General features: G+C 37.6%; 1 long non-coding RNA gene across 1 annotated transcript; it reads right to left on the bottom strand.

Moving 5' to 3' along the window:
* Positions 1-3,238: 3,238 nt before the first annotated feature.
* Positions 3,239-11,070, bottom strand: LOC116163256. The gene is made up of 3 exons (XR_004143710.1): positions 11,013-11,070; positions 10,615-10,963; positions 3,239-3,749 (listed from the first exon to the last, which is right to left on the bottom strand). It is a non-coding gene; the product is annotated as an uncharacterized LOC116163256 (long non-coding RNA).
* Between the last annotated feature and the right edge of the window lie 14,687 nt (positions 11,071-25,757).

Genomic DNA, 25,757 nt, shown 5'->3' with positions numbered 1-25,757 from the left:
TTTTCCTAAAACGCACGAGAACCGAAATATTTGCCAAAAATCAATTTTTTCAACAAAACACGATTTTTTTACAATTTCCACAAGGAGTTCGAGGTCGCAAAATGAATATGTTGTTTTTGACACTTGACCTTACACCATGCACCAGAAATCAAAACTCCTTGAATTATTTTTAGGCAAAAAGTACCTGACGACTGGGCTACTATATAATAACAGAAAAGTTGAAATTTTAAACTTCGGTGCTTATCATAATATTTATTACTTAATTTTATCGCTACGCAAAAACACGAAACGAAATCGTGTAAATTGGCCTTTAATGTCAAACACAGAATACGGCCTTATTCTGTGATGTCAAATTTGGCATGACATTTACGTGGGCTAACATTTAATAAGTCAAGTGTAGTATACCTATGAATAAATCTGAAAATAGTGACAACCCTTCCTTACATTTATCAGTTCCAGGTTAGAAAATAGACTTGTTGATTGGATGATATTGAGTTGTTTTTCAATAGCGAATAAACACTGCAACATTCCAGTGCCTGAATGTGGAGATTCACGTCCTGAGGAAACGAAATTAAGCTTCAACTATACAAGTATACGTAAAAATCAGTCTAATTCTAACAAATCTGTTCAAGAAACTAATAAACGCTATTCCACAAGGAAGAGAATAGATCACGGAAGTAATACTGATCAATCCAATCTCGGTGATGTTCAAAATTTAACAACTTACCCAGCGTTGGATTCCCCCAGTAGGAGCAAAAAAATGTGCATTCGATCAGGCAGTCCTCTTGGTATGAGTGACACAACGGATCAAGAAGTTTCTTCAGCGTGGGAAGAAGCAGTGAACACCACTTTGAGGCGTAAAAATAAATTAAGTTCCCCTTCTAGTAACTGCCACAGCGAACCTGGTAAACCTGTTAATCTACTTGAATTCGGTTTTAATATACCGTCAAGCATTGCCAACGACATGGCATTTACGTATAAACCCTTTCGTCCACGTATAGTTACAATTAATAATCGATACAAGGCACGTCGAAGACTAAAAAAGAAAAACAAAGTATGTCCCTCCGTCTCCTCAGAATCTTTGTCACCATCAACTGACGATAACCGGTTAATCCCGAAAATTAAAATACGTTGGCAAGATCTAGTTTGGAAGTACTCGCAAGAATCCCCAGATTTATCCCCCAATGACGCGTCTACACCACCTTGTAATATCTCAACGTGCAGTTCACAGTCACCCACTTGCTTGAGTGCTATCACAATACAAAATTCCCCTATAAACGTTAAATTAAAATCAAGATCTGACGATATTACTAAACCACGCTGCTGTGTACGATCGCACAGCTCAGAAATTTTTAACCCGATTTTCTCATCTAGTTTAGAAGTACCCAGAAAGTATATTTGTTGTTATCAATTTCCGGCCATCTCGAAAATAACAACAGATTTTCAAAAGTGTGACTACAACAGTGTTGTTGAAGAGGAGTCCCCGCAGAGCGTAATGATCGACACTGCTGGAGAAGTTGATACGAACTCGCCTGAGGAGACATGTTCCGTCAGCACCAGTGAAAGTAATAAAAAAGATTCTCATGCTGGTAATGGCATAGCGCGTATAGTTTACGGTAGAAGAGAACAATCGAAGGAAATTGAATTTTACGTTGCCCCTTCAACAGAATCTGGCTCAAGAAGGTCAGTTGAGCGAGGTGATTTTGATTATACACCCGATTCAAGTGACATTGACGATCATCGCAAATTCAAGTGTTGCTGTTTTCCAAAAAAAACTTCGCACTATTTCAAATAAAATCGCTGTATTCAGTTAAGTTGATTCTCACGTATGTATGTATAGTAATACACTTAATTGTAAGATGTAAACAAGTACTTAATACAAAATACAACTTTACTATGTGCCAAATACATCCAGCAGCTAATAATTTCACTGATGAAGAGAAAGTACCAGGTCAAAATGTCTAGATAAAAACCTAGGGAAAACTTCTCCACACTTTGGGAAAACCTTGACACACCGACCAACGTAATCCTGCTCTATTGAAAAGGGCGGCACTATGTGGAATAACCACGAAGTAATACAGAGCAGAAACAAGAGCAAAACCGCCAACTCCCGCCGTAGTAAGACCTGCATCCACCACCAGAGTGGAAGGTGGAAGGATATAAAGCATCAAAAGGTTTATGTTCCATTGATCTTAAAAGAAAGAACCGTGCTGCACCACGCAAAACAGGCGAGAGGAGTTAAGGGAAGAGTCCCGGATTTTATTATTGCTTTTCTGAAACATACCTATACACTTTACTTTAACCTGCTCAATAAAAATATAGTAATTCTCATGATTACCCAAGATGAAGTGCAATGCTAGATAGTAGAGTTTTCTGATAGCCCAATTCGTTCCCCCGTCAAGCTTTTAAAGGTAAAAAGCATCTAATGATGTTTTTCTGTAGTGTTTGGCCTACTAATTAACCCCCTAAATTCGTCTGTTGATACCGATGTCCAAACGGCCCAAAAAAGGAAAAAATTGAAGAAATTTTCAAAAAGTTCCTATTTTTAATTATCTTTACAACGGTGCGTTTTGTTTGTCGTTCGCTCTAATGGTAATGAAAATATAAGGATTTTTCTCCGCGCATTTTACATTGCAATACGGCAAGAACGCACACATAATCGTTAGCCATTCGCTTAAACAGTGTTTTGCAAAATTTAACTTTTTAGAATATCGTTTATAATAATTGCTCTTAGACGAATCAGAATTTTAAAAAACTTAAAGGTCGATTCTCACTTTCGTGCAAGGCACGTACTCGGCACAGGCAAGGCATCGACTCGGCAAAATATCTATATTATTGAATCTTATGAATTTTTTGGGGTGTAATTCACACTATGCGAGCAACGACTCGGCAAGCTACGGCCTTTGCACGCGGTGTTCTTCTGAAACAATATTTGCCGGGCATGTACCGTGCACGTTCCGACAAGTGTGAATACAATCTGTGCAGGTCACCGACTTTAGTTCAGTTTTCATAGTACAAGAAAGGTTGAAGGGTCAGCAAAGGAACACTTTTTCAGCGGAACAAGATGAGATGCTGATTGAATGTGTCCGAGAGAATGATTTCGGTCATAAAAGATACTTCTTATGCATTTTATATACACAAAAACGTATTTTTATTTTTCTGCAATATGTACTTTCTTGTTCTTCGTCATCTAATATTAGACCTATTTTAATTAACGTGGAAGTTTCGAACATTTCCACAGTTGAAACTCACGTAGAAACTGCTTACCTGCGGCAAGCGTGTCGCAGTGTGAATTGAACTCAAAAAACTTTGCCCGTGCCGAGTCTGTGCCGTACCGTTGCCGAGCCGGTTCTTTGCACGAAAGTGAGAATCGGCCTTAACGAATCCCACGAGGAGTATAGTTTGAAAATATCTTTATAATTAAAGGCACAAGGAGAAAAGATGTATGACGTTGCACGGAGTAGCGGTGGTCGCTTTTCAACCGATTCGACGAGTCCCCTCCTTCAAGCAATGTTTTTATTCACTTCAACTCGCGTAAGTAGACATCTTCTTGTTCATTCTCGAACTGAATCTTCTGAAAATGATTTATTTTGATTTTTCTCAATTTAATAACTTATAGAGGTCTTCATCGCTGTGCTATGCTCATCTTTGAGTCTTTGAGGAGATTTTATTTTGCGCACGCGCACAGCCACATGTCGTACGGTCTAATTATCTGGGGCATGGCTTCGGATTGTCAGCGAATCTTGCTCCTGCAGAAACAAATTTTAAGAAGAATCTCATTCGCTAGTAGTATTGAGCATTGCAAACCGTTATTTATTAGACATAAAATTATGACAGATTTTTCGGCATTCATATACAAGTGTATATTACACACTTAGGTTTACGCAAACCGACCAGAGTTGGACTGGGTCAAGCATAGAGTGACCCAGTGACCCGGTGACCCAGTTAGTTTACTGACCCAGTGACCCGGTTAGTTTACTGACCCAGTGACCCGGTGACTCAGTGACCCAGTTGACCCGGTGACCCAGCTTGACCCAGTGACCCAGCTTGACCCGGTAACCCAGCTTGACCCGGTGACCCAGTTTGACCCTGTGGCCCAACTTGACCCGGTGACCCAGCTGGACCCAGCTTTACTCAGTGTCCCATCTTGACCCGGTGCCCCAGTAATTAAATTATTGTTAGGTATCATCCAAAACAATTTCAAGTAACTTTTAATTAAAAAAAAAACTTCCTCAATAATATTCGCCAACAAGCACGTAGCCCAATTTCATTCAAGAGAACCAATACCTAAAAAAATCAAATGCATTTGTTTATAGTTTGTAGTCAAGTAGTAAATGAAAGTATTTAGAGAAAAGATTTATTTGGATTAAGCTAACTAGTAGAAAAAAATTAAATGTGAATGAATACCTGTAAGCAAACTGGTAAGCCCTGAAGCAAAGAAATGAAGGAGGGAACTGTTTAGAAATAACATTACTCTAATACAATTCGGGACATGGAAAGTTTTTTACGGCAGTATTAAAGCAAACATCACAGAAATGTCAGTTGTCAAGCAATCGAGTATTATTTTCAACAAACCAGCATTTCATTTATTTCATAATCTGTACAGACACTTGAACCGAGGGCACTGACTTAACTACGTTGTTCGATCAAACTAGGTTACTGGGTCGAATTGGGTCCCCGGGTGAAATTGGGTCGCTGGGTCAAACTGGATCAAGTTGGGTCACTGGGTCAAACTGGGTCACTGGGTCTAACTGAAAAGAGTATGACGTGACCCAGTGACCCAGTTTAATTCATTGACCCAGGTGACTCAGTTGACCCGGTGACCCAGTCCAACTCTGAAACCGATGCGGACATGCGGACGCGGGAGCGGGAGCGGTACCGCATGCGGGGAATATGTCTACAGCGGGATATGCGAGCACGCACACCGATGCGGCGGTTCACACGCATACACCGCTGTAGAAATATTTCCCGCATCCGTACCGCTCCCGCGTCCGCATGTCCGCGTCGGTTTGCGTAGACCTTAAACAAATTTACATACGTTTAAGAAAAATTCGTATTTCAATACAGGTATGTCAACAAGGTACGCTGAAAAACTCAGCACACCATGTCATCGCACTGCTCATTTTGAAAAAAACCCTAGATACATAGATAAGAACATATACACAAAAAGAATAAAAGCATATTACGTTCTTCGCGGTGATAATCCAATAGTAGTTTCTACGTATTGAAGATCACGGTGGGTACAGTACAAAATAAAATTTCGGTTATGGTTATACCTTGTAAACGTACGATATGGACGGATTGCTATGAACCTTAACAAATTGCACTATTCGTTTGACGGATCAACGCAACGGATAAACGGAGAGCTATGAACCCACCTTTAGACTTGTAGTACATGGACTGCTAATTGTAACTAAAATATGGTCAAGGACATCGCCTGGGTATGTGATTTTCAGGGTAAACGAGTCTGTCCGAAGTTGTCCGATGAGACACGATTTGAGACTGTCAACCTATAAATTAACACACGTCAATTAATTAATCGCCTAATGCCAAAAAAGCAAACCTATTCTTATTTGTGGATGTATTGAAGATAAGCAAGGGTATTTAAAGCTTCTCGTACTACGCGGTTTCTATAGGCGAGTAGCAAATTCGGATGTGGCGCCGTCTGGTGGCGAATTTAACATAAGATGTGGTGAAACAAGTTTATCGACCGTTTATTACTGTATTAATATTTACAAGCTTACTCCAAATAAAACAACAATTATGACTTCGAAAAACACTTTTCATTCGTCCAGAGTTTCTTGTTGTGTTGTGTTGGATGCAGTAATTCGTACATAAATACGGACTCTTCTGTAAAATTCTACAGCTTTCCCAACGGGACCATATGAGTTGCAAAGAAGAGAAAAAGCGAGAAGAGTGTAAGTACACATCTGTTTTGCTATTATTTTACATAGTTTCGTCTCCAGAACGGCCGTTTTTTTGTAATTTTTCTTTTGTGTGCAATAATCCAATTTGAGGTTACGATCAAGCTATTAAAAGAGATCCCCGCGTTAAATGACTTGTAAAACGACTCCTTGCTCCCGACTTGTTGTGTAGATGGTTTCCTGATATTTTCCACATTTCATCCACCAAAGAATATATTAAAAATGGTGTTTCTGGAGACAATTCTTGTCAGAAATCGTGTTTACGAACTAATTTGCACGTTTGATTATTTTTACTGTTTCATATAATATTTACGTCTCTATTTAGGAACGAAATTTAATATAATTAAACAATAATGCAACAAGAAAAGAAGCCTGAATTTTTAGAATTCCTGCAAGACAGCTGGCTGTAACTACACTGTAATGTAACACGCAACTGACCCAACCTTAATTTCTACAGTAAATCAGATGCAAATCAAACGTGAAAAACTATACTCTAATCTCTTAAACCGTACGGACTGCTACAAACCACTCATTAAGGCCGAATTTTTATTTAACATGCATGATAAACAATGCGATCAAAGATTTGTTTCACCTCACGAAATGTCAGAGTCGTTGTGTGGAGGCGCTGCAGTGCAATATTCGATACTTGGCTATAAAAGATATGTACTCTTTACGTGATCCGAGTGGTGTTTAGACGACTTTTAGTACTAGCGGTATACCAAAAGATACTGCATTTTCTTATACCAAGGTGCCACTTGGTACAGCTGTTCCTTAGAGCCATTTAGACAATTTGGCCCGAAGAACACGTGACATTTTCCGTGTGGGTAGATTTTAGAGGGGGTGGGTGTGATTTATTGTAACATTTTTTTAAAAACTAAATATGGCCTAGAGACGAGATCTGGGTGTCGATTGCGTATGATTTTAACCCGAGGAATCCAATGGTAGCGCCAAAAATGTAATCCGGATACAGGAAGTCCGTGAAAAGCCGCCATTTTCATAAAATGACAGACTTTTGATCGAATTATATTTCTAAGGCACACCGGGTCGTGTAAGGTGTCTAGACTTATGTGGTCAGGGAATTCATTTGTGATAACAAAAATAACCTACTGGCATCGGAACTGCATGAGAGGCTTCCCTAGTGCACTTTTTGAAGACGTCGCACGCGGTGAAACCCAAGATATTCCAAAGTTTTAATACCTATATAAATTTGTAATATTTTATTTAATAAAAATACACATTAACAAAACATAAAATATATTAAAACATGGGGTAAAAAATTTATAAGCCTATGAAGGATCACCAAGTACATCGCTGACCTCCTCTGAGATTGCGTTATCACCACTGAAAAGGAATTTCACATACCGGGTGAATATTTTAAAACCGAACGTAGGAAATTAACATGCGAAAAACGTTTTTTTGCCGATATAGTGAGAAATACACCTGAAAATGAACTAATTCGTATATCATTAGACAAGGAAAAAAATCTTCTTTCGATTGGTGTCATGATCAACCTTCTAAGTTAACATGGGGAGCAACTATCTACAAAAACCCCTTTTCCCATGTTAATTCCCTATGTTCGTTTTGGGAATATTCGCTCGGTATAAATACGAGTATTAAAGGTTCGGTAGTAAATTAGGTATATCGAAAGTATGCAATATTCTTACCCTTTGTTTGAGCAATCTCCCACACATTTTTGGCATGCAGGGGAACATGGCAATCCGTGTCGCCGGCAGCTGCACCGAAGGGTCTCGCAGCCTGTCGCGCAGCCACACCTGTTCAGAGCACGGACTGCCTTCCATACTTGTGGCAGCTTGGACTACAGAACCTTCCTGCCTTTGGCTTCAAGTGTCCATCCCCATCCTTCTGGACTTGTAGAGCTTCTCATCACCTGGTTTGCACATCCCCAGATATGGCCAGCGACATACGCCGCCCTCCTTATGTGCACCTCCAACTCGTGCTGCGGCGACACGGATTACCATGTTCCCCTGCATGCCAAAAATGTATGGGAGATTGCTCAAACAGAGGGTAAGAATATTGTATACTTTCGATATAATTTAGTACCGACCGAACCTTTAATATTTATATGTAAAATTCCTTTTCAGTAGTGATAACGCAATCTCAGAGGTCAGCGATGTACTTGGTGATTCGTCATAGGCTTATACATTTTTTATCCCATGTTTTAAGATATCTTATGTTTTGTTAATGTGTATTTTTATTAAATAAAATAATATAAGTTTATATATTAAAACTTTGGAATATCTTGGGTTTCACCGCGTGCGACGTCTTCAAAAAGTGCAGTAGGGAAGCCTCTCATGCAGTTCCGATGCCAGTAGGTTATTTTTGTTATCATAAATGAATTCCCTGACCCCAAAAACATAACTCTAGACACCTTACACGACCCGGTGTGCCTTAGAAATATAATTCGATCAAAAGTCTGTCATTTTCTAAAAATGGCGGCTTTTCACGGACTTCCGGTATCCGGATTACATTTCTGGCGCTACCATTGGATTCCTCGGGTTAAAATCATACGAAATCGACACCCAGATCTCGTCTCTAGGCCATATTTAGTTTTTTAAAAAAATGTTACAATAAATCACCCCCAACCCCTCTAAAATCTACCCACACGGAAAATGTCAAGTGTTCTTCGGGTCAAATCGTTTAAATGGCTCTAAGGAACAACTGTACCAAGTGGCACCTTGGTATAAAAAAATGCAGTATCTTTCAAGAATTTCCGTTATACCGCTAGTACTATTTAGTGTACCCTGAGATTCACATACCCACGACTACGGTGCCCTCTATCCGTGACCACCCATTTTGTATTGAAAGGATAGGGCTAATAGCAGTCCATGTATATACATACATACTAATACTATATGCTCTTAGATACACCTACATAAAATATGCACGTAATGACGTAACGTAACCCACGCATATTTCTCTAAGTAGCATAAATATTGTGTAAACAATATAAATAATTATTTCCCTTCTTTAAAAGGTTTCCGATTTTAAACAATACAAAAAAACAAACATTAAAAAAAAAAGAATTATAACGTGAGGTTAGTTCGGCGCTGTAAAACTCAAACCCCGCCGCATAAACGGCCAGCTAGCTCAGATTCTTAATTAAAAGAAGGGCTCGAGATGAGAATCTTCCACAGCGGTTTGTTCGTTTGGGCATATAACATAAGTTTTTGATCTTTGGTAGTTACTAGAAATGGTTAGTTGAGCGCCACCCAATTTTGCACAAATTCTGACCTCTCCTGTATAGAAATTGGGAAAACACAAGAGAGCCAAATAATAAATTCACTACGAGCAATTCTGATTTATTAATCCTGGCAAAAACGGTGCAGGATCGGCAAATAAAATGTATCTTCAATACGACAATAACAAATACTTTAAATGACAAAAATAATCCCCAAATAAATTCATGAACACTTCCCTAATAATTACGTTACCAGCCCCCTACAACAATGATCGAGCAAAAATGTAGTTAAGATTTCAACGGATGCAAAGATGGAATTAAGTTAACCCGAATAACAACTCATATAGGCAACACTGGGTACAAGTAAATTAAAAATCTTACCTTGAATAACACATACGCTGTCTTCTCCGAAAAAGAGCTCTCCTTCGAAGTTCCAGTTCTGTAACACAAAAACAAACCCCAAGCTACAACGCTCGGAACGATTATATGAGCCGGAAGGGCCAAAAATAGCTTACTCGTAGCCGGCTCGTTTACCCATACGTTAAATACAGGTGCGTTGCTCTTGAAGAGAGCCACGACCTCAAACACTTGATGCGAACAAAATACAAAGCTCCAATCATAAATCGTCGGAAGGTTACACTAGATTAATGGTATTGAAGCAAATAACAAAAAGGTTGTGTAAAAGATCGTATCTTCCGAAAATTCCACAATCAGCTGGTCGCTCCCGGTATCGTTTAGGTGTTAGCGCTTATCTACTCGGTGGTACGCCGGATAGCTGCCGGCAATCAACAGGTGTTCGTACTCCGGAATATTCGCAAGATGCAAATTCATTTACATACAAGGATTCATCTACTACATGGATTGACCGGTACAAGAATTCATCTACTACATGGACCCCCTAAAAGTAATGAAGATGTAACACTCCCTTAACGAGATTTTTAATAACATACCTGAAATCGTCAGGAGGGTAATGAAAAATACTTAAATCAATGAAATAGGTATGGAAATTATCCAAGAGGTTGTGAATCTGAAAGAATTTTAGATAACATAACGTAAAAGAAAGCCAACGCCATTTCACTTACATGTAGGTAGGGCGATGAACTTCCACCAGATATATAGCCTCGCAATGGAGAAAACGGCTTCTGAGTTACTCTACTCGACAACGCCAATAAAAAGGTAAAATTGCCAGAGATTTTACGTGAATGATGGCAAATATTACCCACTGGTTTTAGAAGAATTCACAATGCCACGCTCTACAAGTACAACCTCGTTGGCTTTAAAACGGAAATGAAGTGAAAAATTAACGCGATTCTGCGCGAGGAAAGAAGCACGCGTACAAGTGACGCCATCTCACCTATATCCTGCCTAACGTAGCAAGCGGTAATTTTGAAATTTGGATATGAATAAACTAAACTGTTACAGAATCATACAAATCGGAGCTGTTTCCGAAGACTTCCAGAGAAAAACCTTCATTGACGCGGAACGACGTACCTATAGACGGACGGAAACCTGATGCCTAAGCACTCCACTTTCGTTGGTTGCGGGAAGATGCCTTCGTAGTTTCGTATGATTCCTATGTTGTCTTTTAGTTACTGACGATGATAGCTTAATTGTGGTTTGTGGTAACTGCGTTGAAATGGCAGCTGCTGTGTTTTAGCTTAGAGCAGTCTCACCGGGTGCTCCATTTTCCATAAATGAAAACATGGACAAACGCTGTACGCATTTTGAATCGTATAATCCGTATGAAATTGTAGTTAGGATTATGCGTATGTAGAAACTTTTCTAATTTTTTTTATAATACTGTGGAAATAGGCAGCATTAATCAATTTTTGTTGGTGGACTAACAACAAATAAAAGTGAATTCGAAACCCTTAACATTAGATACGTACCCACAATTATTATGGAGGTGGAGGCAGATTTAAACGTTTTGAATGAATGTGAATCGATTTATTATAGAATTAATTGAAAAACAGTTAGTTACAGCAGTTAAGAATAAACAGTGATATCCGTACGTCATTTCAATTATAATAATCTATTAAGGTCATAAATAAACGATAAAGTCGGTAATCCAACACAACGAAATTTAGTAAATCAATATTGTCGCGCGATACCGTATAATCGCGGAAGATTAGATATTTAACGCATCAATTTCCTACATCCTCTACCGCGAGTGCGAGATAAGGAATGGAATTCCAACGTTAGGGAACTCCGTCAGGTGATTCACAATGTTTATTACTGAATTAAACAAATTATTGATAAAATCGAAAGTCGCCATCTACCAATTTCGCGTAGAAGTAGGTTTCGTGCGCGAACGAAACATTCCGATGGCGTAGGTTCACGTTCGTGCTGTTATCGTAGTAGTAGTTCATTTACTTCACTTCGGCATTTTGCAGTTCGCATTGAGCGGTGATACGGTTGTCAAATGCGAGTTGCTGTTAGGTGGATTATGTTTTCGTAAATATTTTAGACTAATTTGCATATTATTACTCGCGCTAGTAATATGCATATATGTTAGTGAAGTAAAATATGCTAGAAGTAATTTTGTGTTTTAAATTGTGCAAGTGTCACCAGCAACCTGGTGGAAAGTGTTTAGTAGAAAGTGGGTTCGCTGTTTGTAAATTTCGCAAGCAATCGTATTTCGGTAAGTTATTTTATTTACCGTTTACTTGTTTATTGCCCCAAATCGCATTGTGGGAGGCAAATGCCTTTAGAACGAGTCTTTTACATTTAGGGTTATGTTCTTGATCCATTTTATTGAGACAATGTAAACTGCGGTTCACACTCTTCAAAATCAAAAAAATTAGATGAAAAAGACTGGAAAGATTTGCGAACGCAGAGAGATGTAAGCGAAAGTTAATTTGACAAGGACAGTCGGTCGAATTACAATACGTTTGTAACCTTAATACAGTTCCAGTAAAGACGTTTGCACCTATATACCTACTGACACAAAAATGTCTCGAATGTTTATATTAATAATAACTTACGTAATTCATCTCTGGCTCTCTCTAATTTTCGCAAACCATTCGTCAAAGCTTGCGCAAATTTATTGAAAATGTGATCGTGGCTAAAAGAAAAGGATTAGGCAGGTATCTCGATTTTTTTGCGATGATAAAGGAAACTAGTATTTTATTGTTGCAATGTGAAAGGTTTCGATATTCCAAGGTAGGTAATAATTTCGTTTCGCAATACCTACAAGGTGGAACTTGTAGTATATGTATGTAAATATCGTAAGCAAATATTCCCAGCAATTACGATCTTTGCCGCTTTAAATATAAGTAGGCTAAGTACACGATTTAATAACAAATTGTTATCTGAATTAAAGACAAACGGATATTACGGCGACATGCTGTCTAGAAAATAGCGTACAAGACAATCGATGGCATGCGACAATGATTGTAGTAAGAGGATAACGGATCCGTGCGAAAATTGAACGTTTTGTGACCGACTTGGCCTTGGCTTTAGGATCGATTTAGTTTCCGTTTTTGATATATACGTAACGGCAATCTGAAGTGGTGAAAATTACGTTGACGAAATACGTTGTCACGTAATAGTATTCTAGGGCGAAAGCAGAAAGGAACTGTTCCGTATCGAAATTGTGCGACAATTCAAATGATTAAGAAATTGCACTTACAATCAGGGTAAATCGAGGGGTAAATATTTATTCTTTATTGAGAGTGACAGAAGTAAGATAGAAAATAAGTGATCGTGACTCCGACCGTTTTGCAATCGTAGGCTGTATTGCGCTTTCCCGTAATTTGTAAATTGCAAATTTGCTACGCTAGAGCTCTTGGCGAAAAGGTGGGTTATATAACGTATACAATATAATTGACAATAAAAAATACGTAATTTTCAATAAAAGTCTAGTTACGTATGGCGGATTATCTATTCGCAAACTAAAAGGGACCATGCCATAGGTGGCTGGTTTTAACCAGTATTGAAGTAGTTATTTGTATATAGACCGAGAGCTCGCGTGAAAAATACCTATGCGATTCTGCAATGTTAATGTTGTGTATAGACGCCCGTCTGCCACTCCTAACTGGTACTGGACGCTTTAGTGCGAGGGCGCCGTTTGAAAATGGCGAAAAAACGTAGATACCTTGTTATGGGTACAATGGTATAACGGCTTTATCGCACGCATCGAAGTATAACAAGTAGGTACAGGGTGTCCCATCTTCGGAACGTTTGTAGGGTATCTCCGTAATTGTTGATATATCCACAAAAAAAGTAATATAATATGTTATGTGCTGTTTTTGGGTCAAACTTAAAATGGAAAAAAAATTGAACATTTTCGCTCGCTTAAGACATACGGAGGGAAATCAAAAAATTGTCAATTTCACGATGCCCCTATTATTGTCTTAGTTAAAATCTCGGTTAAAACCTCTGTTAAAACATACAGAATAATGTTTATTACAAAAGTTTATTTATAATGATTGTTGAATAATCTCCCGTTTGTTACAGTTCAAATTTCAATTTCCTATAGCATTTTAGTACCTGGCTTTATACAAAATTTGTTAGATGTCGTTTAAAGTTTAAAAGTAAAATGATAACGCCGATCGCTATTATTGGAAAAATTGTGGTATTGTTGCTTCGCACTTGGACGTTGTTGCGTCCATTTTGATATTTATCGAGTGCGAATATAAAAGCAATTTGAGTTATCCTTAGTAAAGGTAGTTAGAAGTTATCTACTTAGCATTGTCTTAGAAGACTTGATAACTCAAGAAATAATTGATATAACCAGCAACTTATATCTGCAGGCCGCTCGATATCTCAGGTATTATTTCCATTGTATTTCGCGGTTTTATCGTCAATAATTATTTTAGGCCTTTTAATTTTTCCGTTTTCTTTTCCCATTTTGGATTTCGTCTATTTTTTTTTATTGGGTTGGGAATAATAGATATATAAAGGAGTTCGTCCGGAAATTAGACGTATCACCGTTTCTACTTGAAGATAATTGCCCAGGAAGCGCCGCACGCCAAGAAAATTACTACCTTTACCAATTTATCGAACTGGCCGCTGTCGTCCCAAAGATAAGCGAAACTTCAGTTGGCCAGCTCTCTTTTATATTTATTATCACCAACTATTGGAGTTGCCGAATTTCCGTTTGCTATCGAACATCGAATAACAACTGTAACTTCGGTATATCGAAGGAATACATTTTGATTAAGGGTGCGTTTGCACGCCATGGTGTAAGAAAAGTGAACTAAGAAGTATTTTTGAAATATTCGTTGCTTTGTGCTGCCATCCCGAATCCGCGATCCCTATTTGTACTTCGTTAGGTCGCTGACACTCGCATACATTCGTCTTGAGATAAAATTAAAAATAGTATTTTGCTTATCTTTGGTTACCACCTGTAACTGTAAATATCGTTCCGTAACTCTAAAAAGGGAATTTATTGCGAAATAAATTCTACCTAAAAATACTTATTTACCATAATATGCGGTTTTGTTCCGTAATTCAATTGAATGCCAATAACAGTGCGTAATTGTAATTCCTGAAATGCCATTCAAAGTTGGGTTATGTTATGGATTATGTTTACCTGATTTTCTATTAACTGCAAAATAACAAAAAAAACCAGTACCTACCTAGGTAAGTAAAGTTGAGGATCTTTATTTTAATATAGTTCTATTAATGGATTGTTTTAGGCTATCCTTCGACTGTACACATTTTCGAAGATTGACTTCCGACACAGAGTACATTTTTTTCCGATTATCATTTTACCGAACGATGTCATTGCAGTGCGTTTATATAAGGCCATCGGTCACATCATGGTCAGAACACGGTGCGGTCAATTATTGTAACCGTGTATTTCTGTACTGTTCATGTTCTGACCGTAACCTGACCGATAATAATGTGAATCGGCCTTAAGGAATACTCAGCCTTTATGATCACAAAGGACAATCCACGCAATATTTTTAGGAAAACCAGATTTGCAAGTCAGCAATACTAACTCATAATTGAATGTTATTTGTTTGGGTGTGAAATCATATTTTGATATAATACCGATAACATTGAGATCCTTCACTCAACGATTGAATTATTCAATGCCGATAGTATGTAGTTCATTCAAATTATGGGAACCAAGATGGCATCCAATCGGTGGGGTTTCGTTATTATTAATAGTGCTTAAATTTAGTTGTAAGTGACGTGTACATTTATTATCGAATAAATATATAATCTTCAGTTACTGATTTCTTGCAGAGTTGTCTGATAGCACTTCCGAGGTGTAAATACCATCGTACAAGTCGACAGTGCTATTAGATAGCAACTTGGGCGAGAGTATTCTTGCCCATAAGTAGCGCTTCGTCTGGTAAACGTAAGCAGTATTAACACTGTATTATCAATTCAGAAACACCATCCCACATAACCTCTTTTTGTTGTAAGCTCTGAAATTTTTATATTAATTAATTATAACGTAGAGTGAAAAATCCCATGATCCTAAACTCAACGTTTATAAATACTTCTTTTGCCAGTTTCCTAACCCAAATTTTGAATGTAGGTAACGTTAACCAGTGTAATTCCTACTTATGGTACGGTTTTTTGCTGGATACATTTTATCTGCATTAATAACCAACAAAGCCAATAAAAGGAATAAGTTATACTGCTAAAAAATAGATACATTAATACATTCCAATAAGTACTCCAGTTTAAATTTCCCGCTTTGTAAGAATAGTATACCGTAGCCATCTTAGTGGATACACGTTGAACTACACTGAGCACAGATTTCTTTTCTATAATTGTTTTACGAGTTATTATTCAAGTGTACGGAGTTCATACCGTTTGTGCTTTAGAAACCACATATTATCCATTTTTACATCACGTTTTATTCCTTATATGTTCAAGAATCTGGAGAAACAATTTATATTTCAAAAACTTCTTTGACCTTTGAATTATACACAAAAGATTGCCATTGCAATCGAACGTCTACTTTATACACTTTCAGAGAATGTGCTATGAGTTTTAGTGCAATATAAACTGTTCACTCATAATTTACATACATTTAAGAACAATAAACAACAAACATTTCCCAAAAAAAATGTATAGTTTTTAAAAACGGTATGAATTCCGTTAGGCATGTTTCCCATAAGAAAGCTATTGTGAGATAGGCAACACACAATACTGATAGCGCGCCCTTAAGTTATTATCACTAATTAGAATCAAATTTTGAAGTAATATTCTGTCAGGGAATCTACGAGGTCGCTCCAAATGTTACTTAAACCCGTTATAAAGTTGCGTGTATATTTAGGGTGTTCCCTTAGGCGGTATCGTCAAACCAAGTTAGCCTCCAAGTTAGCATTACGCATATTTTAGTTTATTAATTTTAAAGCTTGGTTTGGGGAACCGAGTTGCGAGCGCTCCCGACTCACACCTACGGCCCTTCCGTCGGCACAATTATTGCAGTTTATTTTTTTGGTTTTATCGCAGGTACCATAATTTAATACAAGTACCCACAGTTATAGTTATTTGAGAATTCGTAGATTTTCATTTGCGTCAAATTGTTAAATCAAATATTCAACTCAATTCACACATACTTATTGTTTTAATTTAATTCTGTATTCGAATCGAATCGACCTTAATTTAATAGAATACTGCTATTTTAGCACTGCGTAATTTATTTATTTATTACTAGAGACTTTAATGGACTTATCCTGGGTCAGGTAAGCAGTACTGAATTGGTGACAGTGATTAAATACCCTGACGCCCTTATCTCATACTTATCTATGCTAAGAACATACAGGGTGATTCCTATAGTACCTGCCACCGTTTGGGAGCGTGTATGTGGTGCGTAGGGGAGTATTTTGATATAGGACACTTGGGGTCGGAAATCTAAAATAAGGGTGCCAGAGCCAAATTTACCTTCTGGAATTTCGCGCCTGTAGGTAGGCAACCCAACCGGCCGGCGGTGCACACGGAGCGATCTCAGGCGGCGATGTGTGGCTGACACTTGATCAGAATTTTGTTTAAACCCACGAAATCCCGTCTGCAACGACGCGTATCAAGTGAATAAACACTATGGCAATAGTATAATAATAGTTGGCTAGATGTAGGAAGTGCATTGAGAACAACGGTGGCCACGTTGAACACTTGTAAACGTTATTGCTTTTGACTGTCGTTTTCCCTCCTTCCCTCCCATGTCGCTTCCTCGCGTTAACTCGCTCTGCATCGCTCCGCGCGAAACGTCGGTCGGTTGGGTTGCCTACATACAGGCGTGAAATTCCAGAAGATAAATTTGGTTCTGGCGCCCTTATTTTAGATTTCCGACCCCAAGTGTCCTATATCAAAATACTCCCCTAGGCACCCCCTATACGCTCCCAAACGGTGGCAGGTACTATAGGAATCACCCTGTATGCCCTAGCGGCCGTGCATATTGTTCCAATAGAATTTGTTAGCGTTCTCTGGAAATATATTATTTATTTTAAATTGCGGTAGCACGTTTTCAAAATAAGTCTACGGGGTCAGGTAAAAAAGTTATCTTACCTAACCTCAGTTTTGTAGTGGAATATCCTATATATTTTATTCTAAAAATAAAATTCAATATTGGTTCAAAAATACGAGATGTTTCAAAAAATTAAAAATGTTGTCTAATCTAAACCCTCGTCTAAACCATACGAACCTTTTTAATATAAGGAATTAGGAAATGACCATCAGTGGTGCGAAAGTAATAGACTACGCTTGAATATAAGCATTGTAAAGTATTTAAACAATGATATAAGCAAATGCAAATTAATTACATTGCGTAAGCGTACAGATGATTTTGAATGATTTGAATTGAGTTTGATTACAGCATTACCCGAGGCATTACCAATACTCCCTTACTTAGAACTAGCTCGGCGAGTAGCTCGGTCAAAGATTTAGGGGTCGTGTTAAGCCGGGAATACATCTGACAAACGTTGTCATTCGTTCGCGTTGCCAAACATATATGTCTTGCGTTCGCCATGTGTGGACCGCGATTCGCAGCGATTTCAATATGGTACAAATGACTAGCAGTGCGAATGAATGTTTTCCATCGGATGTCGGTAAAAATTAAAAGATCAAAAAGAAATGGCAAGCCACAAGTGACAGCAAACGTTGCTATGTAGACGCGTTTTAAAGCGTTTAGGTGCAGTCTGCTTACGTTTTAGTACGAAAAGATCGATTTAATTGTTACGGGGAAATTTAATTCAACAATGAGCGATAATCAGTTAATTATAGCGAGTACTTCATACATTGTTATAAGTACAATTTTAAAACGACAAAAAGAAAAAAAGAAAAAAAAACAGAGAAGTGTATGGATGCACGAGTTATATAGAAGTAGAGGTATATACGATGGTATGAACTTAGTATCAGATTTGAATGACACATTTCAATAACAAAAAATAAATTTTTACAAAATAGCACAAATGCGCGCGAATGTGTGGAACGCTAGCGTATGCACTGGCTCAGCACGTGTCTGTCGCTCATGACTGTTACCACAAACGTTGCCAGAGAATGGGTGAAAACGGGTAACAACGCGAACGAACGCGAACGAACGGCAACGTTTGTCAGATGTATTCCCGGCTTTAGATAAACGTTTATCCTGTTCACTCCATGTAAATGAAGTAGTCAACCAATCTTTGAAGGCTCTTGGGTTTATAATTCGGTCAAGCATTGGGTTTGAAGACGTTTCTACTATCAAGTGTCTATATTGTGCTCTTGTCCGATCTAAGTTGGAGTACTGTGCTTGCATTTGGCAACCATACTTAGTAAAATATCGAACAAATCGAAAAGGTTCAACGACGATTCTTAAAATATCTATTTTTTCGATGTGAGGGACGATATCCAGTTAGAGGATATTCCCAATCGCAGATGCTGGAAAAGTTTAATCTATTACCACTTTGTGTTAGACGGAAACGTATTGGTATGGCGTTGTTGTTCAATCTAATGAATAATAATACTGACTGTATAGCACTACATTAATTACATAAAACTAAGCATACCAAGATTGTCGGCAAGGCGTGCCCTCACATTTCACATACCAAAGTGTAACACGCAATAATTAGTCTGAAGAATTCGTCAATGTATACCCTGTGTCACAATTATAATTTAATATGTTATATAGTAGACATTTTTAATTGTACATTAAAAACGCTAAATAACTTCTTAGTTTGAGATAATATTTTTTTGATTTTATTTTTGTTTTAGTTGTCCAATATTGGTGTTACTGCTGTATGGACAATAATAGTTATTTGTGTACCAAGGCCGTAAAAGTGATCTTTTTTGGCCGAAGCTGCTGTTTGTGGCCGAGGCGGCAGCCGAGGCCGCAATTCAGATGAGGCCAAACAAATCACTTTTGGCCAAGGTGCACACAACATTTTTTAGGCGATCATCAAAAAAGAATTCAATAATTTGCTCATAAACATATTTTTTCTGAAAATCATAGTTATCTTAGACAATTAAAAACAAATCATTTCCTGTCATATGTAATAAATTATAATTAGCATCTTTGTGTTTTGTGCGTATCAAAATGGGTGATAGCGACAGTTCAGATACGTACCCAAAATGAAATTTTGGAAGCTGCAAGCGTTGCGACCCTATGTCATATATGATATAAGAGCAGGCGTTTGAGAGTAAAAGTACAATCGCAACTTCCTCCGCTGCACAAGATTGTAATAATGTCAAATGCAATAGGTCCTTCGTAACTGTGGCTTCCAAGATCTTATAGTTAACATGCTGTACAATTATTAGAAACCTGATTACCTACTTTGATGGTAGGTATAGGTAGCTACTTGTGTTTTAGGTTAATTGCTGGTGATTCTTCGTATAATAATGTAAGCAACAACATATTCCTCATGTTTTGGTTCTACACTTCAAAAAGGTCTGCAAGCAGCAAAGATTGAAACGTCAAACTATAATTTTAAATGTGAACATTGTGATTATGCAAAATGGTGTGAAACATTCCTACAAGTCCGAAAATGAAAAAAACGCACTTGGATGGCCAAATCCTTGATGGGGCGAGGCGAGACCAGATAGACGCTTTGTATCAACCAGATTACTGTTTCTCAAACATCAGTTTCAAATAAGTACAGTTTGACAGATGTGTACAATAAAGTAAAGTTTGACAGAAGCGTACAATAAAGTGAAACTTTATGGCCGCAAAAGCGACCATAAAATCAACGTTTTTGTGATGATAGCCTAAAAAGATTATTATTATTAAATAATCTTCCAGTTTCTGAATAATTTTTTTTAATCTTTGAAATTTTTTGGATCACTATCTTTTTAATGTCATCCCGAGTGTCATCCCTAGTGTGATATTTTTACAGAATGAATTTAATATGGTCATGTTTTTAGTTCAAAATATACAGGGTGTTCTATTTAAATAATGAGGTTAGATCCGGTTACTTTCTTAGCTGACATCGTATAATCCCTCGGGTAGACCGCACACTACATTAGCACCAAATAAATTAAGACTTGATTATCTATGGAGCATCTAAGAGTAAGACCCTTCGGGTCATAATTCTTTTACAATAAAAGATACCGAAAAAAATATTGGAGCAAAATGGTGCACAATTACAGTCGCCATGTTTCTAAAATAGTTCTGATTACAGTGAAAGCTTTCAGGCCGTGGAGGCCCAGTAAGTTGGTCACCAGATCTTACTCCCTTTGATCACTTCCTCTGGGACTACATCAAGAATGAGGTCTACAGGACGGTACCAATTAGGGGGCGATATTGCGTTGAAATATCTATATTCGATACTCTATTGAAATCGATATACCGGGTGGTGCCTAGCGCCACGCAGCATAGGGATTTCACAGTGGCGGATCCAAGGGGGGGTCATGACCCCCTCTTAAACATTAACCTTTCTTTATTGTGGAATTAAATTATAAGAAATTAATGGAAAATATTGCCCATCTAAAAATCTAATGACCGTTTGCACCAACAAATTTAAGTTGAACTTAGCTTAAGTATAGCTTAAAATCCATGGCAACAATTGTCTCCAATCATCCTGCCATGGATTTTAAGCGATGCTTAAGCTAACTAAGCTCTGCTTAAATTTGTTAGTGCAAACGGCCATAAGACTCTAAGATGATTATCGATTAAAAACTATTGTTTGATTTATTTCTTCTCGAAATTTCTGATTTTTATTAAAATTATGTATAATTAAACAGCCGATAACAAATATTTTGTGGTGAAAAGCTCCAGAAGGCGAGCTGAATTTGTAATATAAATATATTGTTCTTATATACAGTAAAAATGTTTTTCTTTTTAATATTCTGATGTGCACACCACTCCCCACCCAGTCACAAAAATCACTCCATGACCCCCCCCCCCAAAATCGAAGTCTGGATCCACCTCTGGATTTCAATGGTAATTTCTTTATAGTCAATTACTAGCTCCCCTAATTATTTTAGAGCAAAAGTCTAAATAGGTTTTTTTTAGAGAAAAAAATACTGCATCTGTTCATACTATTACTTATAATTTTCCGTTTTTCAAAACTGTAGAAATCGACAAAATTAAAAGGTTCATTTTACAATAAATCAAATATGCCTTGGAATTACCTAAAAAAACAGCGATCACGTTTCATTATTTGCCTTTGACGTTTATTAAATTTATACTTGTTTATAAATTAGTTAAAGAAGTGCAAGTGCAATAACGTTCAAAATGTCCGTCAAAAACATCAGGAAAACGACAATACATTCAACCTCGCATTCAACGTTTTGGCTGCAGTAGCGGAAAATCCGAATATAAGTTTAAGAACGATTCTTCCCCAAATCAGTTTTTTTCTTCGATGATGGTACTCTGATTCCGGAAAATGATAAACAAATAGTATCTGATGCAGATGCAGCATACGTTCTCTAAAAAAACATTACCCTAAGATGCCTTTTATTGCGTCGGTTAGTTGAAACAGAATTAAATATGAAAATCGTTCGACGTTAAACAATGATAACTTAGATGGGATGCGCTTGTAGTTTGTTAAAAGGTTCCAAAGCATCACTGATTTATTAAAATATAATTTTTTATTTTGTCGATTTCTACGGTTTTGAAAAATGGAAAATTATAACTAAAAGTATGAACAGATGCAGTATTTTTTTCTCAAAAAAAACCTATTTAGCTCGCTATTTAGACTTTTGCTCTAAAATAATTTGGGGAGCTAGTAATTGACTATAAAGAAATTACCTCGGAAATTACCATTGAAATCCCTATGCTGCGTCGCGCTAGGCACCACCCTGTATATCGATAGATATACCGGTATATCTAGATATCAAATGGAATGTTTTGTTTTTGTGTTGGGCAATAAAGAAAATGTTTACTTTTTGATAGGGAAAGGAATGATTTGCTAAGAAAAACGAAATACTATCGTGAAATAGTTAATTGTATCACTCAATTTGGATTGTAGTTTCAGAAAAAATTATGTAAAATTTGAGAAGAAAGTGTTTTGCAACTCTCGATCAATTGACTTCGAACTCAAGTTGAAATACTTCTCAAGTTTTACACACATTTTTTTCTGAAACTACAATCAAAATTGACAAAATATCGTAGGTATGCAATGATTTGACACATAGCAATCTAGATACGGGTATGTTTCAATTTTAAATGTCATTATTAAGATTAACGCAGCAATTGTTTTTCACCTCGTTAAAGTAGTTTCTAAAGTAGTTTCAGAAAAAGAATGTTTTTAGGATCTTAATAATAAACAAATTTACTGTAGCTAGCACAGATACCACCTGCGCATGCGCGTTCTGCCTAAAAGAGTTTCAGCCCTTTCTTTTATGTCTAAGGGTACGTTTATGTTGGAGCTGCGAGCAGCGAGCAGAGCTGCGATGAAAGCGGAGCGACGTTTTGCAAAGTATTGTAGTAAACGGATGTGCCTATGTTGGAGCGGTCCGCACGCATAGCTGCATCACCACGTAGCGCCCTATAGGGGGAAATGATTGGGGGTGAATGACTGAACGTACCTCTGTATTTCTCCTTGACCTACTTTTCAAGGTCACCACTATGTGTCAAACGACCTTTGACATTGAACCTGTCATATGTGGCACCGCAACCGTCGTTGACCTTTGGTAACCTTGAAAGTGAAATGTGGCACTACATAAGAGGTCCATTTACCTCTGACAACTTGGACCGCGTATGTCCTTGAGCATTACCTTTCCCTACTTTTCAAGGTCACCTCCACGTGGCACGCGACCTTTGAATTTCATTTTGAATTATTTTTCAAGGTCATCGCAAGGTGACGAGCAACATTGAACTGAGTTAGGTTCGCCCTTGTATATCTATTCGGAAAATTGTCAACATACGTACTAGCACGTACGTACGTACATACATACAGACGGTAAAAATTGTATTCTTTAAAAGGTTGCTTAAAATGATTTAAAACGTCGACATTTGATGAATTACACTGGAATATAGCACGACACTGGTGATTACAAATCCATATTTTTTCGGTAACTTTTATAGTAAAGTATAATATATAGTATATAATCCCGGGGGTGCTACTTACATCCTGTATTTGTGGAATGTTACTTCTAGCTTCGCACAGGTTAATTATTACAGAGGATTGGAATCACATAAGGTTCGAATCCTTTGGATCCAGGATATCAAAACCTTATAAAAGAAAGACATGTTAGGCCGAGTGTTAGGTTTGTTTGTTTGTTGTCCTTCAGACACAACAACCTGAAAAATGTTTGAAATTTAAATGTGTCGTCTTTAACTTAATTAATTTTTTACATCACTTTTTCCTCTTGGTAAGTTTCACTCATGATTGAGTTAAGTTCTAATCTCGGTTCTAATTTTAATGTTTTTTAGCTATCACTCATGTAATGATAAAAATTTTGTAACACTTGATAATGAAACGAGGTTCGTTCCGAAACATGTCGTGTTTTTCATCAAAAACTACCTGTCAACTTTAAATTGTCATTAAATTTTCGATGCGTGGAGAGATTTAGTGTTTTACAATTCCCGAGTGTTAGGCTATACCTCGGGCTATACAGTGTTCCAACGAAGGCACTACTACTAACGTTTTTTTATTATTGGAGGTGCAAAGTAAATTATCAAATATGAATCATTAGTATTCCTGTGTGTAATGGTTTGCGGTCACTACGCTAGCCACAAAACACTAACCTGTCCAGGTAGCTCAAAACAAAACAACTTGTATCTACATTTAGAACTGTAATTATTATGTCCATGAACTTGGCAGGCCTACTACAGCAGACCATGGTTCTGCTTACTCATATCGTTAGTGTTCCGTTAGTGCACGTTAGCTCCCGCTGAAGAAATCGTTAGTGCACAAAAGGAAACTTACTATTTTTAAAAAATATTTGTGGGCCTGCTAACTTCATGCCAGCAGACCCATTTAAGAAAATCGATGCAATCTTTACACTAGTTAAACTAGCAGCGTTAGTGCTCGTTAGTGCCGCCAATATAAACGTTAGTGCTCAAAGTATAACAGCTCAAAACGTTGTAAAAAGGGGTCTGTTAACTTCATGCAGCAGACCCACATTTGTCAAATTGGCCCTGTCCTAATGCGAATTTGAAGCAGCTCGTTAGTGCTCATTAGTACTTCACATGCGAACGTTAGTGCTGCAAGGGATCCGCGTCAAAAAGGTACCAAACTACCTCAAAATTAAACTTGACTTATTGGGACCTGCCAACTTTACGCCGGTATATCAACAAACGAAATTCGTTTGGTTTTCTACTTTAATCGATCAATTAGTATTAGTGTTCGTTAGTGTCGCAAAAAAAAAAGCGTTAGTGCTCAAAGCGCAACAGCTCAAGATGTGAAAATATGAGTTTGCTTTGTGAATAACTATATAACGATTAAATTAGTGATGTCTTTATTAGCTCTGGTTTCTATTTCTGACGTTTACAAGTGAAGTCCTAACGAGCACTAACGAGGAGCTTCAGATTCGCATTAAGGCAGGACCACTTTAATAAATGTGGGCTTGCTGCATGAATTTAGCAAACCCATAATTTCACGCTTGAGCTCTTGCGCTTTGAGCACTAACTTTTTTTTGCAACACTAACAATCACTAAAAGTGATAGATCGATTAAAGTAGAAAATCAAACGGATTTCGTTTGTTGGTCTACCGGCGTGAAGTTGGCAGGTCCCAATAAGCCACGTTTAATTTTGAGGTGGTTTCGGTACCTTTTTGATGCGGATCCCTTGCAGCACTAACGTTCGAATGTGAAGCACTAACGAGCCGCTTTAAATTCGCATTAGGACAGGGCAAAATTGACAAATGTGCGTCTGCTGCATGAAATTAGCAGATCTCTTTTTACAACGTTTTGAGCTGTTACACTTTGAGCACTAACGTTTATATTGGCGGTACTAACGAGCACTAATACTTACCGGTCGATTAAAGTAGAAGATCAAACGGATTCGTTTGTTTGTCTACCGGCGTGAAGTTGGCAGGTCCCAATAAGCCATGTTTAATTTTGAGGTGGTTTGGTACCTTTTTGACGTGGATTCCTTGCAGCACTAACGTTCGCATGTGAAGCACTAACGAGCACTAACGAGCCGCTTCAAATTCGCATTAGAACAGAGCCAATTTCACAAATGTGGGTCTGCTGCATGAAGTTAGCAGACCCCTTTTTACAACGTTTTGAACTGTTACACTTTGAGCACTAACATTTATATTGGCGGCACTAACGAGCACTAACGCTGCTAGTTTAACTAGTGTAA

The sequence above is a fragment of the Photinus pyralis genome, unplaced genomic scaffold (genome assembly GCF_008802855.1).
Source record: "Photinus pyralis isolate 1611_PpyrPB1 unplaced genomic scaffold, Ppyr1.3 Ppyr1.4_LG2, whole genome shotgun sequence".
NCBI classification, from domain to species: domain Eukaryota; kingdom Metazoa; phylum Arthropoda; class Insecta; order Coleoptera; family Lampyridae; genus Photinus; species Photinus pyralis.
Note: the sequence above shows the minus strand (reverse complement) of the source record. Positions and strands in the feature narration are given on the sequence as shown.